Below are 26,536 nucleotides of genomic sequence, written 5' to 3' on the forward strand. Positions count from 1 at the left end.
TGAAGGTTCTATGGTGATATGCAAGATATGCGTCAGTATTGCTATAGGATAGGCTCATTACAGGTTCCCTATCCTCAGCTGCCCAAGGGAGTAACTGGGGACATCGCCTTGGGCTCCTGGGAGCCACTCTATTTATTGTATAAAAATAATAAAATGTAGAAATTTTTCCTTATTGTCTATGACAAGAGGTTTGATTAATAGTTCAGGTCTTTGTGTATTTTAGGGACATTTATATGAATTCATTATTAAAGTAGCATAGGAAACATGGAAAAGGAAAAAAAGAACTGATATTATTTAAAAGTGAAATGTAACTTTCTTTTTTTTTGGTGGTATTTCTTTTTTAATTTAATTTATTTTTCCCCCTCCCTCATCAGCCTGAAAAGCAATCAGGCTTCCCTGCCCTGTGGGGTGTCCAAGGACCTCCCACCTCCTTCCAGGTCTAGTAAGGTGAACATCCAAACAACCTAGGCTCCCTCCTGGATATTAACCTTCATCAGGCGATGAAAGGAGACAGAGACAGAGACCCACATTGGAGCACCAGACTGAAACCCCAAGGTCCAAATCAGGAGCAGAAGGAGAGAGAGCATGAGCAAGGAACTCAGGACCGCGAGGGGTGCACCCACACACTGAGACAATGGGGATGTTCTATCGGGAACTCACCAAGGCCAGCTGGCCTGGGTCTGAAAAAGCATGGGATAAAACCGGACTCGCTGATCATAGCAGACAATGAGGACTGCTGAGAAGTCAAGAACAATGGCACTGGTTTTGATCCTACTGAAATGTAACTTTCTTAAGAGTGGTAAAACTACTAATAAGTTACCCATAAGTTTTATATGGAGAATTTTAAATCATTGAAATACTAAGAGAAAATTTCTGGAAGTAAGTTTTGACTAAGTAGCCTAGGAAATTCCTTTGGTGTATGTCATTCTGAGTATTTTTGTTCCAATATTTTATAATATAAATATTTATAATAAAAAAACACTAAGTATTATATAAGATTATATCAAACACAAAGGTATATTCTAATAATAATTTTGTCCTACTAAGTGGATTTTTCATTGGTGACGTTAATAATGCCCACCAAGATCTCCAGCATTTGAATGCCTATTTCCAAGTTGTTGTTGAGGTATAGAGAGGTTAATAACCTTTCTGAAGGTTCAAACTTATGGTAGAAATTGTAACTAACCTGAACAGGAGGAATATCTTTCATCTATCTATCTATCTATCTATCTATCTATCTATCTATCTATCTATCTATCTATCCATCAAAATGTATCACTTATGATTCCCTTTTTTGTATCATGCTATTGAAATAACAGATGGCTAGAAATTAATGTTTCTCAAAGAATTTTCTCCTAGTAGAGGAAATAACTGAAGGCCTGGGAGCATACAGAGTAGAAATTGGTCTCCTAGAAAATGATATATACCTTGTCTGGTAATCTTGCATGACAGACTGAACACTCCAGAAAGACATGGAAATGAGAAGATGGTAAGCATGTGACCATGTTTTGCTGAACTATTCAGTTATCCTATCTTTCATTATATTTAAATCCTAGCCTCATGCCAGGACCCTTGGAAACAGATTCATGCAGAGTTTCCGGATCACCTTGTTGCCATTCCTATCATGACTACATGGATTAAATCTCCTTATCTGTTATTCCCTATTAATTTTTTTTGGGGGGGGTTTCGAGACAGGGTTTCGCTGTGGCTTTGGAGCTTGTCCTGGCACTAGCTCTGTAGACCAGGCTGGTCTCGAACTCACAGAGATCCGCCTGCCTCTGCCTCCCAAGTGCTGGGATTAAAGGCGTGCGCCACCATCGCCCGGCTTCCCTATTAATTTTGATGCACTAGTTAACTTAATAAACATTGGTGAGTGAGTCTGACTTGTTGGCATACAGATTTTGACCCCTAAAATCCAGTAACAGAGTATGTATAAAGAAGAATTTCTGGAAATTAGCTATTTGAATAGACTGGTCTACTGATTAAAAACTTTGATGATTATGAAACTTTTAGAATCTTAACGATAGCCTCATTAAAATATCTTTTGAGCTACCTTAATCCCCCCCAAAGTCATCCCATCAGACATAAAATCCAAAACCCTTTGGATTGTAATAATTTAAGGATCTTTATTCTCCACTAACAAAATGTCTAAGAATGCTCTGAGGTAGCATCTGCAGCCTATTGTAGGTGGAGTTTTACTCTCCTGACTGCCTACTCCCAAATAACAGGCACAGAAACTTAATGTTAATTAAAAATATTCAGCTGACAGCTCAGGCTTGCTACTAGCTAACTCATATTTAAACTAACTCTAATTTCTCATCTATGTTTTGCCACATTACTCATGGCTCCTTACCTCATTTTCTATACATCCTGCTTCTTTGGTGACTGACAGGTATCTCCTTTGACTACACCCTCTTTTTTTCCCATCATTCTCATATTTTGGTTGTGCAACCTATAAATCCTGCCTTCTTACTGGCCAATCATTTTTTTTATTAAACCAGTCCAAGTGACAAATTTTAGCAATGCATCAAAAAATTATTCCACATCAATTTCCCCCTTTGTCTAATTAAAAAGGAACATCTTTAATTTAATAGAGTAAGATTATATACAACACAATAGTTTAGTAAGAATTCCAGTTCCAATATTCAATAAAAAAATTGTATTTGATAAAACTAGAGTAAATATTTTATTATCTATCTTATCTTTGTGAGATTAAAATTTTATTTCTAATTTACCTTTTATCATAACTAAGGAAAACTTAGTATGGCTATCTATTCTTCAATTCCATCAGAAACCCATAAGGGTTAAATATTACCTAATGACAGTGATATCTGGCTGCCTAGAGAGTTACAGAAGCATCCTCTGTGATATTGTGGCATTCAGCTGTTGTCTACAGGTCTATGATATCTAACAGACATTTTTGAGAAGTAAGGAATTTTTTAAAGACTGCCCAACCCTGTTTTGGCAAATTTTGACAGTTATCTTTTTTACATCCCACTGGTTGAGTTTGGACTTTATCTCTTAGCGATTGAGGCAAGGGAAGTTGCTTTGTCCATATGGTTAGCTTTTGTCATAAGGAAAACAAACTCAGTATGGAAATTTTTCAATGCCCTTATCTTCATTGAAGTTGATTAGTACAGCCAGGGACTGATGTGTCTCACTGTCCTTAAAAGTCATAGGTTATTAAACATATTAAATGCAACATTCTGTAAGTATTTGAAGCACTTGAAGATCATCTATGTATCTATATATATCTGTATATGACATTAGAAACATAAAAAAACCATGAGTATAAGCTTGGTATTATAGATCACTATTAAATGAGGTGTATAAGTACAATGTCCCAAATGAGAGTAAAAAATACAAATGGTATAACAAAATTGACCTCAAATTTGTATCAGTATAGAAAAATCCATACAAATGTAAAATATTTAAGACTAGTAGTTTCTTTTTTGGTTTAAAATAGATTCAATAATGTGCCTTTTTATGCTATCATTTCTATATTCTATGTTTTTCCTATAGAAAGAGCTCTTTGAATTTAATTTATTTGAATAATTCTTTTTACTATGATCAATAACCACTTGTAACCACCCCCTTTAAATAATAACAAATACTTATAACCAGTTTTGGGGAAAATGTGTGTTTAGTTCTCTAGACTACTTCCTTTTGCATGGGGGATGATAACATCTTTGGGGAAACATTGTGAAAATATGGATAATTTTTAAGTCTTAACTGGAGTATTCTGTGAGGCTGGATCATCTCAGTCAGGAGCCTTGAAGCTGATTTTGTTGCTGAATCATATGGAACATCTGTTTTTATTGGTGTCTAGTCCTCTTACTCTGCAAACATAAAAACGTTTAAAGGTAATGTACATATCATTATTCAAACAAATATAAACTGTGTGTTGTACATGTTAGCCAAAGATGTTTTTGGTTGTGTGTTTGAGCTGGTAAAATATATATCATGTGTCTTATTTATTTTTTATGCTTTACCCAGGATGTTCAGGGTGTTTTTCTCAACCAAATTTGATTTACTTTAACCTGGAATGAATATACATCTTTTAATTTTCTGTGAAAATAAAAGCATAACTTCTCTCCCAAAGCACCATACATTTTGACTTAATTTGAAGTCAAGTTATTTTAAAATAAAATAGGTTGGATGAATCTAGTAGTTTTAGAATCCAGTGTCTCTTAGCAGCTAAAAAGTTTAAAGAGAATATGATAACACATAAGTCCCTGACTCTCTGTGTATTTCCCATCTTCTTGTGGATAATTATATATTTTATTGTTCTATTTTTAAAAGAAATTCCTCTACCCCTTTTCTTTTTGTTTCTCCTAAGCCTGCATATATTTTTAAGCACATTATAACCTATTTAGAGGGTTTTTTTTTTAATCTGAATCTGTCTTTACTGCATACCTGAGACAAATCTTAAACTGTTATTTCAGCTACTGGCTTTGCTCAATTTTGCACGTGCTAGTAGTGCCTGATGGTTTCTGGTTGGCTCCCTCCCACAGGCAATTGTCAGGAGATGCTTTTCTATACTGTGGCCTGCAAGAGAGACTACAGTAACCCACTGCTTGGCTTAGCTCATGGCCAATGTGAAAGACTGTTATAACCTGCCACGTTTCTTAGCTCATGGCCTACAAGCAGCCCAAGCCTGGAGGCAGTGGCCATGAGATACAACCCTATGCTACATCCAGCTTTAAAAACACAAAACTATGTTCAGCAAGTCCGGTTTTATCCCATGCTTTTTCAGACCCAGGGAAGCTGGCCTTGGTGAGTTCCCGATAGAACATCCCCATTGTCTCAGTGTGTGGGTGCACCCCTCGCGGTCCTGAGTTCCTTGCTCGTGCTCCCTCTCCTTCTGCTCCTGATTTGGACCTTGAGATTTCAGTCCGGTGCTCCAATGTGGGTCTCTGTCTCTGTCTCCTTTCATTGCCTGATGACTGAGAACTCAAGAACAATGGCAATGGGTTTTTGATCCTACTGCACCTACTGGCTTTGTGGGAGCCTAGGAAGTTGGGATGCTCACCTTACTAGACCTGGATGGAGGTGGGTGGTCCTTGGACTTCCCACAGGACAGGGAACCCTGATTGCTCTTCGGTCTGATGAGGGAGGGGGACTTGATCGGGGGAGGGGGAGGGAAATGGGAGGCAGTGGCGGGGAGGAGGCAGAAATCTTTAATAAATAAATTAAAAAATAAAAATAAATAAATAAAATAAAATAAAAACACAAAACTAGGAAGCAGTGGCTGGTTCAGTTTCTGTGTGTCTAGAACCATTTCCACAGCTCTCTGAGGTTTTATGTGGATGTTGTCAAATATTTGGTTGCCATTTTTAGGTGAAGTTTTCTTTTCCAGTCACCAGTTTCAAATCACCACACAGAGGATTATAAATGCTTGGCCAATAGCTTAGGCTTATTACTACCTAACTCTTACATTTAAATTAACCCATATTTCCTACCTATGCTTTGCCATGTGGCTCATGGCTTGTTACCTCACTTTCTATATGTCTTGCTTCTTGAGTGGCTGCCTGGCATCTCCTCTGACTCCACTCTTTTTTCCCCATCATTCTCCTTATTTGATTGTCCCACCTATAACTTCTGCCTTGCTGCTGGACATGCAACATTTGTTAAACCTATCCAAGTGACAAATCTTTAAAGTGCACAAAAAAATTATTCCACAACAGCCTATAGTTGACATTGATCTTTCCGACATAAATACCCACTTTGTGATTTCCTCAACAGATTTTGAAAAGGTCTTGATTCATAATATTCTTTCTTCCATTATTTAAAAAAGGATAAGAAACCATTTAAGACTGAAGATGGCCTTGAGTAACCTACCTCCATCTTAGCCAGCGTCAACCTCTCATATTCATCTCTAGAATAAATTCTTATTCTGTTTAAGTAGTTTCTGTGCTTCCCTAGTGATAAACATATATCACTAGGATTAGGTTTTGTTTATTTATAGACTTGTCGACTTTCAATTCTCTTATTTGCTGGTGTATTGAAGAAATGTGACCAGCCTTTTGTTCTAAGTTCCTCCTGCCAGTACATCCCAGAGAATTATGGACTTAATGGGCCATTCTATTGGGAGCTTAGAAGATAAAAGTGCTAAAAATAATGCACATAATAGAGACATGGTACAAAAGGTTTCACAGGGGTACAGTATTAGCAGCTAGTCTAGAGGTCATGTGTATAATATTTTTGGCAAAAAATCAGTTTTCTGTCTATGGTCTAATAGCTTAAATGAGACTAATTAAAAACTGTATCAACTTTTTTCTGATGGAATAAATTTCAGGACTGCATAAATCTGAGCCTGTTTCATAGTTGTTGCTTATAAGTATTGTGGAGGTCTACAAAAAAATAGCAAGTGAGGCAATAAGAAAATATGAAAATATCCTTTTTTGGGGGAGAGAAAAAAAACACTACGAAGTTTAATGTTGCAGCCAAAAAATGTACTGAAAGAAAGAGTATAATTCTTAAGGAGACTAGTGCCATTAAGTAGAGGTCTCCTGCTCTGCATTGCAACAACTAAAAGTTGCCTTCAAGATAAGACCCTGTACAGCTGTGCTTTCAAACCATGAAGGGAGAAATAGAAGTGGGTTGCTACCTCCTCTACCTCCTAGAAAAGCAGTTATTTCAAAATATAAAAACCACTGCTAATATCAAAGTAGATGAGGAAGGATCCATCCCAAGGCTGCTGCTCTACTTAGTAGTGTTATCCACTTGTTACTGCTTTGGGAAGTTTGAAAGATGCATCAGTGGCAGGATGCCACATGGCTCCTTTCATTCTTGATTTCAGAGAGCAGCTGAGGACAGGCAACTTGTAGATGTGCTGGAATAAATATGAGATAGCCATGGGGGTCAATAGATCCTAAGGAGCAGTTGCATGATGCTTTGAAAATGAAGCTAGGATTCAGTGGAGACACAAATATATTAGAACATGAGACAGTTGTCATGGGGTGCTACAGATAGGGAGTAGAACCAGTCAAAAGTAAGATGCACACTTGGAATCATCTGAGTCCCTTAAACTAGTTATCTTTATACCAGACTTGGAGGTGTAGGATTTGTTTCTTTCTTTGCTGGAATTTTGTCTTGTACTGCTCCAGTATTTCTTCACCATTTCCTTTTTAATTTCTTTGGGATGGAAATATATATCCTATGACATTTTATGTTGGAAGTATATAACATTATTCATTTAATAGGGGTTCATATTTGATAGATTGTTTTGATTAATTGAACAGTGTTGAGATGGTTAAAATACATGAGATTTAAAATTAGTCTAAATAAATTTTACATCATGGGGTGGTTATAGGGACCACAAGAGAAAGTATAATGTTTTGAGTAAGAAATCTGCCAATAGGTGCATATATTTGACCACTTGGTCTACATTGCAACAATAAAAAATAGCTAATATATCTGTGGAATCTATAATTAGCTCTCTGAGTGATATCAAATGGGTGAGTTTCTTGTTATTATTTTTAATTTTGATATAAGGTATAATTATAATTAACAATGTTTTTCTCATGTGGCATCAAATTTACTTGTACATCTTCATCTCTCTAATAGAAATATAAAGCAAGTATTTTAATGTTAGCTATAGTAGGATATTGGGTTTAGAAACAAGTAAATTATTTACTTAAGGTCACCTAATAGGTAATGTACCTCAAATTCTTTTTTCTGAAATTTCATCAATAAAGGTTATGGAGATATATAAAGCAGCTCATATAAAATTCACTTATTTGTTTCATATGTTTTGTCAAACTACATATCATATTACATAACAAATGAAAAAGTATTAAATTATATATACATATGATTTCTTTAGTTTCTTCTCAAAGTGTTAAGATGAAATTTTAACACTTATTAGGTATTCCAGAGATCTTATATATGCACATGATTCTTTTATCTTGAACTATGCTAATGTAAGTAAGCAGTCATATATATAATGCATAAGCTCAGGCACACATACATCTTCTAACAGTTGCAAAATAATATTAAATTCTCCACTAATAGAAGTAAAAATTGGTGAAAATATGAAACGTTTTTATAATATTTTGTTTTTATTTAATACACAATATAATCTATTTTAGTAATATAAAATACAGAATTGAACATTAATCTTAATAAATGTATAATAAGTTGATTTTAATATAATTAGATCAAGATTTATTTTATTTTCGAATTTTTAGATATTTATATATATATTCGTCTTACTTAAGAAGGATCTTGTGATCTAGCAATATTTCCTGCATAGCTTACTGTCTTAAACTACAAAGTATTCCCAACAAATTGTACATCCAGTAGTCACAACAAATTTTTTATATAGTACTTATTATAGTATTGAATTAAAGAACTTCAGTGAGATTTGTTCTAATATCTATTTGCTCTAGATAAACCATTGTCTACATTATATTATATTCCCAATTATGAGGCTTCACATTGAGTGTTGGGTATAGTAAGTATAAAGAGGAAATACTTCTGAAAGTTAAAAAAAGCAATGATATTTGAATTTAATGACTTTGAAATATGTTTTAATTTTGGAAAAATTTTTCCTGATAGGTTGAACTCTGCTGCTGTGTGTTATACACTCTATTATATAATAACAATTTTTTATTAATAGGAAAACAGGTTTGTTCCTGTATGTTCTGCTTTCACAAAATTATGCAACAGGAAAGTTATTAGTCAATGGTGTGGATATAGAATATTAAGAGATATGTGTATCTTTCTAATCAAAAGTTTTCTTCCATTTTTGTCACAGAAAACCCAAGCTTCACAGAATGACATACTCATCTTACATAACAAAAATGACACTGAAGAAAATCAAGTGTACATGATGACTCTTAAAGGTAATTCAAATTATTTTATAAAATGTGTTAAACACAGAAATATTGGCACTAATTCAGGGATATATGTGTGCTAGAGTCAAGGCTGCCTTTTTAAAACTGATATTACTATTATTTTTGAGATTCTGGTTTAAACCTTAGTTTCATTTTCTATGTTACTTTATTATTTATAAAAGAAAGGTAAATTTTCTGAAAATATTATTCAAAAATACCACATTTTCTTCTACTTTCTTTGGTGTAAAATATAATTCACATAAAATATACATTATAAGTATATATTGTATATCAAGTGTGGTCCTTCAGAAAAGGAGGGAACATTTAAATGCTTAACATAAAAAATTTAAGATAAAGGAGAGGATTTTTAATGTTTATCTTCAACTTTTATGAGTATGAGTATTTACCTACATGAATGTATCTCTACCATGTGTGTGCCTAGGCCTGCAGAGGTAAGAAGAGGGCATCAGGTCCCATGGGTTGAAATTACAACTGTATGCTCCAGAAATGTGCTTTAGAAACCAAACATGGACAAGTAAAAAGTACTCTTAACTGTTCTGCTAATCTCTCAAGCTAGTACCCTATTAAAAAGCTTTATTTTGTTTTTATCTTTTTATGTATAAAAATATTTGCCTATATGTAAGCATCAGCAGAGTGGAATTTTTTAAGAAAAAACTTCAGTAAGAAAATAAGAAAATATGTTTCATTAAATAATAACTAGTCCTTAAAGAACACTAGAAAAAAATGGTGAGCTGTACAAAGTAAATTTTAGTGGACTTCACAGGAACAGGTACAAGAGATTGACCACCAAGGGAGCAGGCTCGAGCCAGAGACCTCTGTAAGATAGGGCCCAAACCAGTGACCTCAGTGGGAGCATGCCTGAACCAGGGACATCTGTAAGAATGGGCCTGAGCCAGCAGTCTCTGCTGGATCAGCCCCAAGCAAGTGACTTCCATGGGAGCAGGCCGGAATGACCTCTGGGATTGCAGAGTGATTCCTGGAAGCACCACTAGGAATACTGAGTGACCTCCAGGTGACTGGAACCATGGCCCTGACTGTACCACTAGTGGCAAACATCTAAGGCTTGGACACATTGGCACCTGGAAGATCAACAGAGACACTGCCCCAATGTGACATAGCCCAAACTACAATAATAAGAGGAAAACATGGATAAACAAGGTAAGAACACACTCAACACCACAAAGATCAACATGGCACCAAAAACTAGTAGTTGTAAAATAGCAAGACTTGAAAACCCAAATATAGAAGAAGCAGAAGAAAATGACCTAAAAATAACTTTAGGAGAATGTTTGAAACCTTTTTAGATGAAATAAAGTATTCCCTCAAAGAAATGGAGGAAAAATAAACAAAAATTTCGAAAAAAATCAACAAATCCCTCAAAGAAACCCAAGAAAAAGTAATCAAACAGATGAAAGAAATGATACATGACTTAAAAATCAAAATAGAGACAATAAATGAAACACAAACTTAGGTAACTCTGAAAACAGAAAATATGAAAAACAATCAGAAACCACAAATACAAGCATAATCAGCAGAATATCAGAGGTGGTAGACAGAATCTCAAGTGATGAATATACAATAAAGAAAATAGACTAATCCTTCAAAGAAAACATGAAATCTAACAAAAACATAACACAAAATATCCAGGAAATATGGGACACCAAAAAATGACAAAACATGGGAATAATAGGGATAGAAGGGAAAGAAGTCCAACTCAAAATACAGAAAATATATTTAACAAACATAGAAAAAAACTTTCCCTACCTAATGAAAGATATGCCTATGAAGATCTAAGAAGTTTACTGAACATCAAATAGATTAGATAAAAATGTGATCTTGCTACACAATAATCAAAACACTAAAAATATAAAATATAAAACATGGAATATTAAGAGGTACAAAGGAAATAAAACAAGTAATATTTCATGATAAACCTATCAGGATTACACCTGACTTCTCATGAAAACAATGACCAAGAACTTCGAGGTTAAGTGTTATGCATATATTAAGAGACCACAGATGTAGCCCAGACTTCTATACCCAGAAAATCTTTAAATCACCATAGATGGACTAAACAAGACATTTGATGGCAGAACCTGGTTTAACCAATATCTAGCCACAAACCTAGCCCTATACAAAGAAGTAGATGGAAAACTCCAACCCAAGGAAGTTAGCTACATTCACAAAAACACAGACAATAGATGACCTCACAGCAGCAAATTCCAAGGAAGGAAAAACACACACAATAAAATTACCAACAACAAAAAACTAAAATAACGGGAATTAATAATCAGTGGTCATTAAAATCTTTTAATGTAAATGGACTCAACTCAACTATAAAAAGACACATTGGATATGAAAACAGAGTCCATCCTTCTGTTGCATATAAGAAATACAATACAACCTCAAAGACATACATTGCTTCAGAGTAAAGGGTTGGGGAAAATGTTTTCCAATAAAATAGACTAAGAAACAAGCTGATATAGCTATCCTAATATCTAACAAAATAGACTTCAAACTAAAATCAATAAAAAGAAACAAAGAAGGACATTTCATACTAGTCACAGTAAAAATACATTAAGAAGAAATATCAATATTGAACATCTATACCCCCAATGCAAGTGCACCATAATATGTGAAAAAGACATGGCTAAATCTCTAAATCACACATTGAACACACACAACTAATAGTGGGAGACTTCAACACCCTACTCTCACCACTGGACAGGTCTGTCATAAAATTAACAGAGAAATAAGGGACCTAACAGATGTTACAATTCAAATAGTCTTCACAGACATCTATAGAACATTTAATCCAAACATAAAATAATATACCTTCTTCTTAGCACCTCATGGAACCTTCTCAAAAATTGACCACATACTAGGTAGCAAAACAAACCTCAAAAGATACAAAAAAATTGGCATAAGCCCATGAATCTTATCAGATCACTTATCATGGCTTAAATTTAGAATTCAACAGCAACATTAATTCCAGAAAGCCCAAAATCACATGGAAATTAAGCAATGGTCACCTGAATTATCAATGGGTAAAAGAAGAAATGAAGGAAGAAATTAAGGACTTACTCAAATTCAATGAAAATGCCCATGTAGTATGAGGGCCTGCTCATTGGGGTTTCTGTCCTGTCCAGTTCCCACACCCAGCAAGTCCCAAAGAAAAATCACACAGAGAGTCTATATTAATGATAAACTGATAGGCCCTTTAGCTCAGGCTTCTTTTTAGCACTTATGACTTATATTAACCCATTATTCTTATCTATGTTAGCCACATGGCTTAGTACCTTTTTCAGCAGACAGGTCACATCCTGCTTCTTCAGTGATCTGGGCAGGACTGGGTAGAATGGGCTTCCTCCTTTCTAGAATTTTCCTGTTCTCATCACTTCACCTCTACTTCCTGTCTGGTTGACCCACCTATACTTCCTGCCTGGCCAATCAGCATTTACTTAAAACATGATTGACAGAATACAGACAATTCTCCCACACCATGCCCAAAGATCATACCCAAATTTATGGGACACAATGAAAGTGGTGTAAAGAGAAAAGTGTATACAATTCTCCCACACCATGCCCAAAGATCATACCCAAATTTATGGGACACAATGAAAGTGGTGTAAAGAGAAAAGTGTATAGCACTAAATGCCTACATAAAGAAGCTAGAAATATCCCACACTAGTGAGTTAACAAAACACTTGAAAACTCTAGAACAAAATGACGCAAACTCACCCAGAAGGATTAGATGGCAGGAAATAATCAAATTGGGAGTTGAAATCAACAAAATGAAATACAAAGAATCAATGAGACAAAGAGTTGGTTCTTTGAGAAATAAACAAAATAGACAAACTAAGCAAAAGGCAGAGAGAGGATATCCAAATTAACAAAATCAGAAATGAAAATAGGTATATAACAACAGACATGGAGGAAATCCAGAGAATCATCAGGTCAAATTTCAAAATCCAGTACTTCACAAAATTGGAAAATGTAAAAGAAATGTAAAATTTTCTGGATAAATATCACTAACCAAAATTAAATCAAGATCAGATAAACAAATTAAATATACCTATAACTGCTAAAAAATAGAAAGAACCATCAAAAGTCTCACAACCAAAAAAATCTCAGGACCAGATATTCTCAGCAAAGTGTTCTAAGAACTAATACTCTTCAAATTGTTCCACACAATTGAAACAGAAGGAACATTGCCAAACTCTTTTTATGAGTCTACAGTACCCTGATACCCAAACCACAGAGACATTACTGAAAGAAATACAGACCAATCTCACTAATAAACATTGATGCAAATAAAATCAATAAAATACTAGCAAACCAAATCTAAGAACACATAAGAAAAATCATCTACCATGAACAAGTCGGCTTCATCCTAAAAATGTAAGGATCTGTCAATGTAATCCACCATATAAACACACTGTAAAAAACCACATGATCATCTAATTAGTTGTTGAAAAAGCTTTCGACAAAATACAACATCTCTTCATGATACAGTCTTGAAGAAAACATGGATACAAGAAATGTATCTAAACATAATAAAAGCAATATACAGAAAATAAACAACCAACATAAAACTAAATGGAGAGAAACTCAAAGTGATTCCTATGAAGTAAAAAAAAAAAAAACAGACAAGGTTGTCCAATCTTTCCATGTCTCTTCAATAAAATTCCGAGGTTCTATCTAGAGTAATAAGAAAACAAAAGGAGATCAAGGGGATACAAATTGGAAAAGAAGAAATCAAACTCTCAGTATTTGCTATTGGTATGATAGTTTATATAAATGACCCCAAAAATTCTACCAAGGAACTTCTACAACTCATAAACACCTCCAGTAATAAAGCAGGGCACAAAATTTACTTTAAAAATCAGTAGACTTCCTTTACACAGATGAGAAAGAAATCAGAGAAGCATTGCCCTTCACAGTAACCACAAATAACATAAAATACCTTGGAATAATTCTAACCTAATAATTGGAAGACCTGTATGACAAGAACATTAAATTTTTGAAGACAGAAATTGAAGAAGACCCCAGAAAATGGAAATATCTCCAATGTTTTTACATAGGTAGAATTAACATAGTAAAACTGGCAACCTTACCAAAAGCAGTCTACAAATTTAATGCAATGCCCAGCAAAATTCTTCACAGACCTCAAAAGAACAATACTCAACTTCATATGGAAAAGGAAAAATCCCAGGATAGCCAAGACAATTCTGCACAATAAAGAAACATCTGGAGGCATCACAATCCCTTACTACAAACTCTGCCTCAGAACTACAGTACTGAAAACAGCCTGAAATTGGCATAAAAACAGATAGGAGGACCAATGGAATCAAATTGAAGACCCAGGTATTAATCCATACACTTAAAAACACTTGATTTTTGATAAAGAATCAAAAAATATAAAATATAAAAAAGAAAGCATTTTCAACAAATGGTGATGGCATAACTGGATATCAACATGTAGAAGAATAAAAATAGATTCATATCTGTTGCCATGCAAAAAAACTCAAGTCCAAATGGATCAAAGACCTGAACATAAAACAAACAACATTGAACCTTATAGAAAAGAAAGTGAAAATTACACTTGAATGCATTGCCATAGGAGAGTACTTCCTAAATAAGACCCCAGTAGCACAGACACTGAGAGAAACAATAAATAAATGGGACCTCCAGAATCTGAAGCTTCTGTAAAGCAAAGTACATGCTCAACAAAATGGCAGGCTACAGATTGGGAAAAGATCTTCACCAAAATCACATCAAACAGAGTACTGATCTCCAAAATATACAATGAACTCAAAAAATTCATCATCAAAAGAACAAATAATCCAATAAAAATGGATTACAGAACTAAACAGAGAATGCTCAACAGAATCAAAACAAAATCTCAGGAGAATCTATAATGGTTGAAAGACATTTAAAGAAATTCTCAATATCATTAAGCATCAGAGAAATACAAATCAAAACAACTCTGAGATTCCATTTTACACCTGTAAGAATGGCCAAGATCAAAAACACTGATGACAAATTATGCTGGAGAGGTTGTGGGGTAAAGGGAACACTCCTCCATTGCTGGCAGTAATGCAAACTGGTACAGTTGCTTTGAATTTCAGTATGGTGATTTCTCAGAAAATTAGAAAACAATCTACCTCAAGCTCCAGCAGTACCACTTTTGGGTATATACCCAAAGGATGCTCAATCATACCACAAGGACCTGTGCTCAACTATGTTCATAGCAGCATTATTGATTATATCCAGAACCTGGGAAAAACTTAAATACCCTTCAACAGAAAAATGGATAAGGAAAATGTTGTACATTTATACAATGGAGTACTACGAACCTGAAAAAAAAGAATGACATCTTGAAATTTGTGGGAAAATGGATTGGTCTAGAAAACATCATTTTAAGTGAGGTAACACAGACCCAGAAGGACAAATATCATAAGTAGTCACTCATAAGTGGTTTTTAGACATAAAGCACACAAAAAACAGCCTACAATTTACAATTTCAGAGAACCTAGACAACAAAGAGTACCCCAAAAGACATGTACATGGATCTAATTTACATGGGAAGTAGAAAAAGACAAGATCTCCTGAGAAAATTGAGAGCCTGGGTATCATGGGAGAGGGTAGAAGAGAAGGGGAGTGGAAAGGAGGGTAGCAGAGAAAAATATATAGCTCAATAAAAACAGGTAAAAAATAAAAATTTAGTAACAGGAAAATATAATATGGAGAAATAGTTAAATTATTTATTAGGAGTAGAGAGGAATCTTAATTGGTGGATGTCTTAGTAAGGCTTTCTATTTCTGTGAAGAGATACCATAAGACCATGACAACTCTTGTGAGGAAAATATTTAACTGAGGGGTTTGCTTATAGTTCTAGAGGTTCAATAAATTATCATCAAGATGAGGAGCATGGCTGGCTGACAGGCATACTTGATGCTGGGGGTGTAGATGGGCATCCTGTAGCTTGCACACACCAGGAAGTCAATTCAGACACTATCCAGAGCTTAAGAAACCTCAAAGCCCCCCCCCATGGTGACACACTTCCTCAAAAAAGGCCATACCCATGCCAACAAGGCCACATACTACCACTCCGTATGACATTATGTGGGACCAATTGCATTCAAACTTCCACATTGGGCAAGTGTTTAGCAACCATGAATCCCTGGGATTGATTGTAGCACCCTATAAACTACATATAGTAGTAAAAATTGTAGCTTCAGGAGGTAGAAGTACTAGGAGTTGTGTCTGCAAACAGAGATATGAAGAATGAAATGGGGAAAAATATTAGGGTTGACAGAAGAAACAAGATGGAATACAGTACAGAAGAATATATTCTAAAAACATTTAAATATTACAGAATTTTGGGGAAGATGACATACTAGGTTTAGGATGTCCATTTAAACATACTAATATTATGAAAATTTTCACCTTTTCTTAAAACTCACTAAGAAATAACAAAGAAATATAGGAGCAAATAAGCACAAAAGGTCTAAAACACTGCTAAAGTAGGAGAATTCAAAATGAAGTCCAGGAAGGAGTGGATTTAAAAATTCTCATGCCTGCTGAAGTCAGAAATAGATACAGTATGTATCTTCAGGTTAAGAGGCACAGAGAAACTGAAAAAGCCCTATCTCTTTTTTGCAGAATGATCAGAACAGACCTCATCAATAGATGATTGGTTTTTAAGCAATCACATTGGTTCCACAGAAAGGAGCAAAATTTTTCAAGCTGCCTGCTTGCAACAGATGGAAAAGAGAGATTATTTTTGCACTGTCCTAGATCCGCTTGTCTGTAACAGTTAAGCAGAAAACACACTCAAAGTTCTACATACATATACCACACACATACAAATTCAAGTGTCAAGCAATTAACTAAAAAACTGACAACAGTATGGGCCTTGTTACCAGAAAAATATATAATCAATAGCTGAATCTGAAAATTTCACCACATTCAAAGATAAATATTTTTAAAAGAACAAGTAAATGACATATTTAAATATATTTTTAAAAAGAATAAAATAACATGCATTTAACCATAATTAATGGAAGAATTATATTTAAGCCTTCTAATTAAGAGATCAGGGTTAATATATTTAGCTCAGTATGTGCTTAGCATACAAAAAACTCTGTATTTGATCCCTGAAATAACAGAGAAATTAAATTCTGTTTCAGAAAAACACTGATGCAGTATACATCTTTGTATATGTATGTGTGTATGTATGCCTGTATGTATGTAAGCATGTATATATGTATGGTAAGTATATGAATGTGTCATACCTATGAGAAACTATATGTATAGATCATTTAAATCTGCCATTTGATAAGAATGACCAATTGATCTATTCTCAGAAATCTATTTATCATCCAAATTAGACAAATGAGGAGAACCACTTCTCCTCATGGGCAAGTTTTATGCATTTTTTAAAACACTGGTAAAATCACAGTGAATGCTAAGATAAGACCCTATTTTAAGGAAAATTATTATGACATTCTCTTTACTATGGAGCAGCAAAGATATTAAGGTATAGGGCATTTTTACTCCAAAACCTGCAGTTGTTTGACATTTTGCTGTCTGGCTGCCTTGCATAAAGGACTGTCAGTCAAATAGCCTCCTGAAGAACACTAACGGCAGCACCAGCCACCTTGAAAGTGTAACAGATAATTTAAGAAAGACATATAATGACCACTTTTTTTGGCCTGGTTCCTGAGTCAAGAGTCTTTGAAATATGTTGTATCAAACTTTTTGCTATCACAAATTCCATGAATTCTAGATGACTTTGAAATTATTCTCACCTATGACAAAGTGATGTTTTTGGACTCTCATGTTAAAAGCTAAAAATTGTGCTAAAGAGGTGAATGGTACGCATACTTCTTTGGGTGATATAGAAGTAGTTTGATCAGATTTACCTCATGAGTCAGCTAGGAGATACCCACATTACCTTATTAGTGTTGCAGTATTAGACCATTCAAAATGTACCTCTTGAGGGGTTAATTTTGCTTACATTCAGTAGTGTGGACTGTGTTGTTGATAAAGAGAAACCAGAGCAGTAGCTGACACGGAAGAGTAAAAATGGTAGCAATTAGTGCGGTCATGCTGAGAATCAGCCAGCTGTCTAAAGGCAGAACAAGAAGTAGGTATGTAGTACAACAATAGCCAAGACAGGAGAACTGAAGCAGAAAGACTCCCAGAAAATTTGGAGAAATGAGACTATAGAGAGATTCGAAGCTATAAGTAGCTGAGAAAAGAAACCGCATATATACTCTGATTCCTGGAATTGTTCCCAGAGATACTTTTTAGTCTCTGAACAGTTTACGGAGAATGATTTGACTTTTGAAAATGTTTTATGATGTAATTTCTATATAAGGCTTTCACTATATGTGCATCGACTCTACCTCTTTAAGGTTTCACACCTCATATATAGTCCCAGGAATTATTAATATACTTGATGATGCAAAGTTCTTCTGTAATGTTGATTCACATTATAGACATTATATCTATCTTAAAAATAAGGCTTTTGAGATACTTGGTAAAATAAAAAGAATCCATCCAATGTCTTTCAAGGCTTTTGTTAATATTTCAGAGCAAATAAGTAAGTAGATATCTCTCTGTATACCTAAGATGATAATTTTAATGAAAGATTCTCATAGCATAGAAATTTAGAAAATTTCATTAGCATTTATAATTATTAATTTGACAATATTTTCCTATATTTATATAATGTACTTTTGAAAATATCTACTACTCTATTCTTCTCTCTTGTCTCCCTTCTGCCCTTACTGCTCCCCTTCCTGTCTCCAAATATCCTCTTTATTCTTCATGGCTTTGTTTTTGCTGTTGTTGACCCAATGTGTTTCATTATGATAGTTATGAGATCTTGGGACAGAGAGAGTTTGTAGGACTATAAACAAAATACCAGTATTATACCACTGAGAAAAAAAAATGTCTCTGTCTCAGCAAGCCTTTAATTACTGTCTATGAAGCATGGGGGAAGAGGGTAGAAACTCATGAACCACTCCTTAGCAAAACTTTAATGACCTATAAATTCTTAGACAGGGTAAAGCCTCATAAGCCACTCCTACATAACAAACAACCATTAACTGGTGTACGAGGTTCTTCTGTCTATGTGTTGCTTTCATTGGTTGAATAAAGAAACTGCCTTGGCCTTTTGATAGGTAGAAGGGGAGACAGAAATGAATTCTGGGAGGAAGAAAGAGAGTCAGACAGAGAAAGCTACTATGAAGCTGCCGGTTAGACATGCTGAATCTTTCCCAGTAAGTCACCACCTTGTGGTGACATACAGATTTTAAGAAGTGGGTTGAATCAAGATGCGACAGTTAGTCAATAAGAGGCTAGAGCTAACGGGCCAGGCAGTGTTTAAATAAATACAGTTTCTATGTGATTATTTTGGATGTAAGCTAGCGGAGCGGCCGGGACAAACAAGGAGCCTGCTCCCTACTACAATTAACTACATCAAAGAAAGTTTTCGCCTCATGAGACAAAGCATCCTAGCAAACCTGTCTTTAGATTTTAAATTGGGACTAAGCTTTGTGAGCTCATTCTCTCACCTTGGACTATAGGTGGGTTAGAGCTTGCTCATTCCTTATGTAGCTACTTTTCATAGTTTACTACAGTGCAAAAATCAGATGTGATGCTTAAAATGTGTTTGAAAGCAGTTTCCTAAAATTTCCCTAGAAAAATTTAAACATTCAAACATCATCATATTCTCATGGTTCCATTAGTTTTTACTCTATTTGTTTTATTGTCTCTATTTTATCTCTAATTATATCAATTCACATTCTCCCACTTCCCTTTGGTTAATTTATCTAAAATTTTGTCAATATTGTGACTCATGATCAACTTTGATGTTAATTTTTTTCAGATTTTAAAATATGTATGCTTTTGGTTTCTTAGTTCCATTTTTGTTTCCTTTAGTTACATTTTCTTTTCTTTTACCATAAGTTGGTGCCTATTTTAGCCATAAATTGTTTTTCTTGAAGGAAGCAAAAGACAGTTTTCTCATCCAAACTGTTATTGTGTCTTTTTATTGGGGATCTGAAACCACTCAGATTAAGAGATAATGCTGAATACCTCTTTTTGATTTATTGTGCTTTCTTGGTCAGGTATAATCTTCTTCATACTGAATTATTCTTTAAACAACTCTCTGTAGTGCTGGCATAGTGAATATAAATGCCTTGACTATATTTTATCATGTAAAATTTCTTTTTACCTTTAAATTATGACTGATAGTATATTAAGTATAGTAAGCTATACTGCTGTATGTGTTCCTTCTCATTGAATGTAGGTATAATCCCTTCTGGCTTTTATAGTTTTTAATTGAAAGAAATGGCTCTTGTTTTGAATGGTTTGCCATTGTATTAACTTGCTCTTTCTATTCTGCAGTTACTGTTTGGATTATTATTTGATAAGAGGAATTCATTTTTCTATGCCATTCTATTTGGGGTTCTATTTGTCACTTCTAACTTGACAAGCATCACTTTCCTCAGATAAGGAAAATTTTCTTCTATGATTTTTTTGAATATAGGTTCTGTGCCTTTGAACTGAGTTTCATATATTCTTACTATTAATAAGTACTGGGGAACATTAGTTAGTTGAAGATGTGTTACATTCATACATTCATTTATGCTGTGGAATATTTGTTTAATGATAAAAAGACATGTTGCATTTTTGTGTAGCATTTGTCTACCTCTATGAGGTTGTGTTACTTTCCATCTGATCAGTCTAATAGAGAGCTGAATAACCAATACCTCGGCAGGGGAGGGAAACAGATGAGGCCTTCAGGTAGAGAGAATAAAATGAAGAAGAGACAGGAGAGAGAAAAGGAGCATGGATGCCATGGGCCAGTCACCCAGCCACATAACCAGCAACTCAGTAAGACATATAGAAAGGAATATAGAATAGAGAAAGGAAAAAGAACAGAAATAAAAAGTAGATGGGATAATTTACATTAAGTAAACCTGGCTAGAGACAAGCCCAGGCATTCATAAGTATAAGCTTCATGTATTTCTTAGGAAGCTGGTGACAAGATGCTAAAGAGAAAAGAGTAGTAAATTTTAACTATTTATAAGATTAATCTTTTTATAGTATCCTAGATCTCCTGAATGTTCAGCTACTTTATTTTGGCTTGCTTTGCATTTGACACTTTCTTTGACTGAGTGATCCAATTCTTCTATCTTATTTCAAAATCTAATATTCTGTCTTGAACTTCACATGAACTGCTGGTGTAGCTTTCTTCAAAAATTTTATCTGAAATCCTGAATTTTTCATTTAAAGTTTTATTTAATTTTGACTTCTCAGATTCTATCTCTTTATTAAATTCTTGTTTTCATATATTGGGTTATTTTCTTATTTAATTCAACTCTGTGATTTGTGGTCTTCTTTCTGGCATTTATTCATAACTTCTTTAAATTTTGTAGTAATATTACTTGTTTTTATTGTGATATTATTGTCTTATATATCATATAAGTCACTTTTTTTGAGAGGACAATACTATAGAAGTAATACAATGCAGTATAAATTTATTGTTTGGTTTAGTCATGTTTGTGTATTTGTAATAGAATATAGACAACCAGGATTACTGTTAGGTGTTTGGTAATAACTTGCACTAGAAATCTTGTCTATTTTCTTGAAGTGAGAAGGGGAGGATAGGGAGAGCTTAGGGGAATGGGACGGTTGGGATGGAGGCAGGGTGGATATGGGAGTAGGGAAGTATATATCTTAATTAAGGGAGGTTCATATATCATATTAGAGCTGTTCCAACTCAACTTGATTTGGGTGAGATTTCTAAGCTCAGAACTTCTGTAAACTTAGAATATTCTCACAACAAATCTTCAGCAATCTAGAGGAGGCTCTCAGGACAACTGGTTCTCTTGGAGTATAGGATCCCCACCTAAAGAGAGGATGTAGGAAAGGTTGTCAAAAGGCAGCTGTGGGACTTGTGATCCTGAGGTGGCTGACAAGAGTGGGTAGAGTTGCAAGTGTAAGTCTAGAGTACCTCCCTTGTAATGGATCCTATATCATATCTCTTTCCCAACTGCATGTCATTATTTATTTATTTAGTATTTTACCCTCTAAATAGAATAAATGTTGTCCATATGCACATGGATGTGGGCTGATCCACTTGGGTGTGTGAAATATACCAGTTTCAAACTACTAAAGAAAAGTTTTTATTCCTTCTTTAACAGTTGCCATATTCAGAGCACAGCATTCATAGCACTCCTCTACATGATCTGGTTTTTACATTCTTTGTACTCCTTCTATGCTGCACCCAGATTTTTTTAGAAGACTTCTTCATACTTTCATATCACCTATGTTTACTTACTATTCATTGCTATTGTGTACTTGCACTTGAAAGGTTCAGAAGGAACTTCTTCATGAACACTTCCTTTTGGTTACTCCCCATCTCCTCAATTAATATATCCCCAATGTCCCATTTCTAATTTCCTAATCTCTAACAAATAATCTACAATAAACACACAAACTATTTAAAGCTAAGATTTTTATATGAGAGAGAGGATATGTCATTTTTGGGGGGTGGATGATTTCACTCAATATAAAATTTTTCAGTTCCATATATTTGCCTTCAGATTTCATGGTTTTATCATCCTTTACAAGTGAGTGATATTCCATTAAGTACATGTAGCACATTTTAAAACTATTTATTTACTAGCTGGTGGTCATCTAACTTGGTTCCATTTCTTGGGTATTATGAATAGAGTAGTAATGAATGTATAACTAGCTCTGTAGTAAGATATAAAGTCCTTTGGTTATATGCCTATCAGTTTACATCCCTACAATGGTATATAAATATTTCCTTCTCTCATTTTAATGTCAGCATTAGTTGCAATTTATGTTTTCAATGATTTATGTTTTTTTTTCTTGGAGTTAGAAGGAATATTAACATAGTTAATTTTAATCTACATTCTCTTGATGTAGTCAGTTTTCATCTGTATTTCCCTTACAGCTAAGAAAGATGAACACCTTAGGTGTTTTCTAGCCATTTGTAATTATTCTTTTGAGATCTTTCTGTCCATTTTTGTTTGGGTTGATTGTGTTCTTTGTGTTTAGTATTTAAATTTATTTTTGCATATTCTAACAACAAACTTCAGTCAGATATACATTTGGTATATATTTTTATTTTTCATTTCCGTAGATTACCTTTTAACTTGAACAATGATGCCATTTTTTGTATGGAACCTTTTTAGTTTCATGAAATTCTGTTTGTCAATTTGCCAACTTTTTTTTCTGTTTAGATTTTTTTGATGTTCTTTCTATTGGTGAGAGTGGGGTATTAAATTCACCAATTTTTACTGTGTTGAGATTAATATGTTGCTTTGGATATAATAATGTTTGTTTTATGAAATTTAGTGTGCTGTTTTTTCGACATACACATTTAGAATTAAAGTATCTCCTTGATGCGTTTTTCCTTTGATGAATATGAAATAATTGTTTTTACCTATTCTAACTAGTTTGGTTTGAGGATTATTTTTCAGATATTAGAATAGCTATATCAACTTATTTCTTAATTCAATTTTCTTGGGTACGTTTTACCATCCTTCTACTCTATTGTGGCATATATTGTTGATGTAGTGTGTTTTATGATCTCAGACAATGGATAAATGCTATATTTTTTCCAATCTGCTAATCCATGGGAATTGAGACTTTTATTTTAATGCATTATTATTGAAAGATGGCATCCATGTCATTTTGTAGATTTGTTGTGTTTTTAGACATATTTTGGTTAGCTATTGCGTTATTATTTAGTGTTTATGACTTTTATCTGTCTATCATTCTCTTTATACTTTAATATTCACGCATTATCCCCTGCATAACTGTTATTGTTCATAATTACCTTTCGTATTTTTGTATCATGGCAACATTTTATTATTTCTTCCCTTATTTGGTAGATAACTTTGTTGAGTATAATAATCTACATTGGAAGTTTTGATATTTCAGAACTTGGAACATATCATTCCAGACTTCTGGCTTTAGTAAATCTGTCGAATAATCAGGTGTTACTCTGACCTGCTTGATCACTGACTTGAGATTTCTTTCTTGAAAAATTCAGTGTCTTATATTAATTTTGTTTTAAAGTTTTAATTATAATTTGTCATGGGGAGCTTTTCTGGTATTGTTTTTCTGTAGGGTTTTCCTACCTGAAAGGGTATTGTTTCCTCTAGGTTTGGGAAACTTGCTTTCGTAGTTTAACTGAAAATAGTTTGTTTTTAGCATGGCATTATTTTTCTTTGATTTGAATCACATTAAAACTATATCTTTTCACTGTATTCTAGATAAATTTTCTTACATTTATCATTGGATTTTACCAAGTGATCCAATTCTTCTACCTTGTCTTCCATCATTGATATTCTTTTCTACATGGTCTAGTTTATTGGTGAGACTTTCCACTTGAGTTTTTATTTGCCTTATTGGTTTTCTATTTCCAGTATCACTTCAGTTATTTTTTAAAATATTTCTAACTCTTTATTGAGTTCTTTTTTCATATCTTTTATTGACTTTTTATTTAATTCAATTGTGTTTGTGTTCTCCTGGAGTATACTAATATCTTATTTGAGTTGTCTGAACATAGTTATAATCAATTTTTAAAAATTCTTTGTCTGGAAGTTCTTTCAAGTAGTTTTCTTTAGGGGTCATTTTTATGAGGTTAGTAATCTTCTTATGTGACAAGCTGTCTTGATTTTTCCTTCTGTTTTTATTTCTTGGATGGAATTTGTACATGTAGTTTGTAGGTTGAATTGTTTCTGTTTCTTTTTCTTTTCCTTTATTCCTTTCTTCTTTCTTTTAATTAATATTACATTTCTTCTGTCACTGTAGCTGTTTACAATGTTCAGAAGAGGAGTAAATCTTAGAGAGTTGAGAGGCTGATTTCCTCTGTGAGTAAGTGAAGAAAATTCCTTGGCAGTGTTAATGAGCCTGCATAGGTAAATCCAGAGTCTCCTGTGTTGTTCAAATGACCATGTGTTATTCACCTCTGCAACAATTCCCTATGGTTTATTTGTGCCAAAGTAGCTTGGTATCTGTATAGAGGTTTTTGTCCCTACATACAGGAATCTGGGGAACCCTACATGATGCAGAAGGCAGCATCAGTTAGACTCCTGACATAAGTGATTTTTTTGAACTATATATGCAGGCCTCAACAGGCAAAGCCAAGAACCCCTTATTTGTTGCTAGAGGTTGTGTCCTTTGGCTTCTACAACAAAGAATACTGGGATCAGTGAATGGGGATGCTTCAGGAGGCTGTTGCTTGGAATGAGGTCCCTGGGCCAGTGCAGGGGAAGATTGGATAACCTACTTGCTACAGGAGGCTATAAAGGTAAGTCAAGAAATAAGCGTATGGAATGATCTACAAATAATTTTATAAACACACATATACCACCCCTTCTCAAATACTTTTTGATTACTTACAGTAAGAGTATTAGGTATACTTTCTCCTGGGTTGTTGAAACAATTTATAATCTGTCATTATCTATACTCACTTTACAGTACAATAAATTGAAGAAAATGAGCTTTATGAGAACAAGGGTATGACTTTACATTGTGTAATAGAAATAAGATAATAGGAGAGTTGAGCAAATAATCTACAAATAATGAAAATCTAAGATTATATATTTTGAAGTCCAGTGGAAATTGTATTTCTGAGATTTACTCTTGGATCACCTTACTATTTTGTTGTACTTCTGAATCAAGTGTTTTCAGACTAATTGTATAGTAATGTGGTCATTGTGGTTATTTATAAATTCCTTTGGAAATCTTTCAGTACTTTAGTTTATATAGTATTTACAAATATCATCCATAAATAAACTACTGGTTTATCAAGGGGAAATTTTGTGCTTATTTTCTCAATTATCACAATGGTCTAGTATAGTTAGTAGAGTAATAATAATTGTTTTATTGCTTTATAAATAATACCATTCAAAATTTCCACTTCCTCCCCTCCTCCCACTCCCCCACTCACTCTCTTTCCTCCCCCTCCAGTCCTAAGAGAGGGCAGGGTACCCTGCCCTTTGTGAAGTCCAAGGCCCTCCCACCTCCATTCAGGCCTAGGAATGTGTGTATTCAAACAGACTAGGATCCCAAAAAGACCAGTAATTGCAATAGAGACAAATCCCAGTGCCATTATTATTGGCTTTTCAGTCACCCCCCTTCCATTGTGAGCCACATTCAGAGTCCAGTTTGATCACATACTCATTCAGTCCCAGTCCAGCTGGCTTTGGTGAGCTCTCATTTGGTCAGGCACACTGTCTCAGTTGGTGAACCAACCCCTCGTGGTCCTAACTTCCTTGCTCATCTTCTCCCTTATTCTGCTCTTCAACTGGACATTGGGATCTCAGTCCAGTGCTCCAATGTGCGTCTCTGACACTATCTCCATCCATCGCTGGACGAAGGTTCATATTCATATTTTTGGGTCTGGGTTATCTCACTCAGGATAGTGTTTTCTATTTCTATCCATTTGCATGTAAAATTCAAGATGTCATTGTTTTTTAACACTGAGTAATACTCTAAGGTGTAGATGTGCCATACACTCTTTATCCATTCTTCCATTGAGGAGCATCTACGTTGTTTCCAGGTTCTGGTTATTACAAATAATGCTGCTATGAACATAAATGAACAAATGC

Source organism: Microtus ochrogaster, chromosome X (genome assembly GCF_000317375.1).
Source record: "Microtus ochrogaster isolate Prairie Vole_2 chromosome X, MicOch1.0, whole genome shotgun sequence".
NCBI classification, from domain to species: Eukaryota; Metazoa; Chordata; class Mammalia; order Rodentia; family Cricetidae; genus Microtus; species Microtus ochrogaster.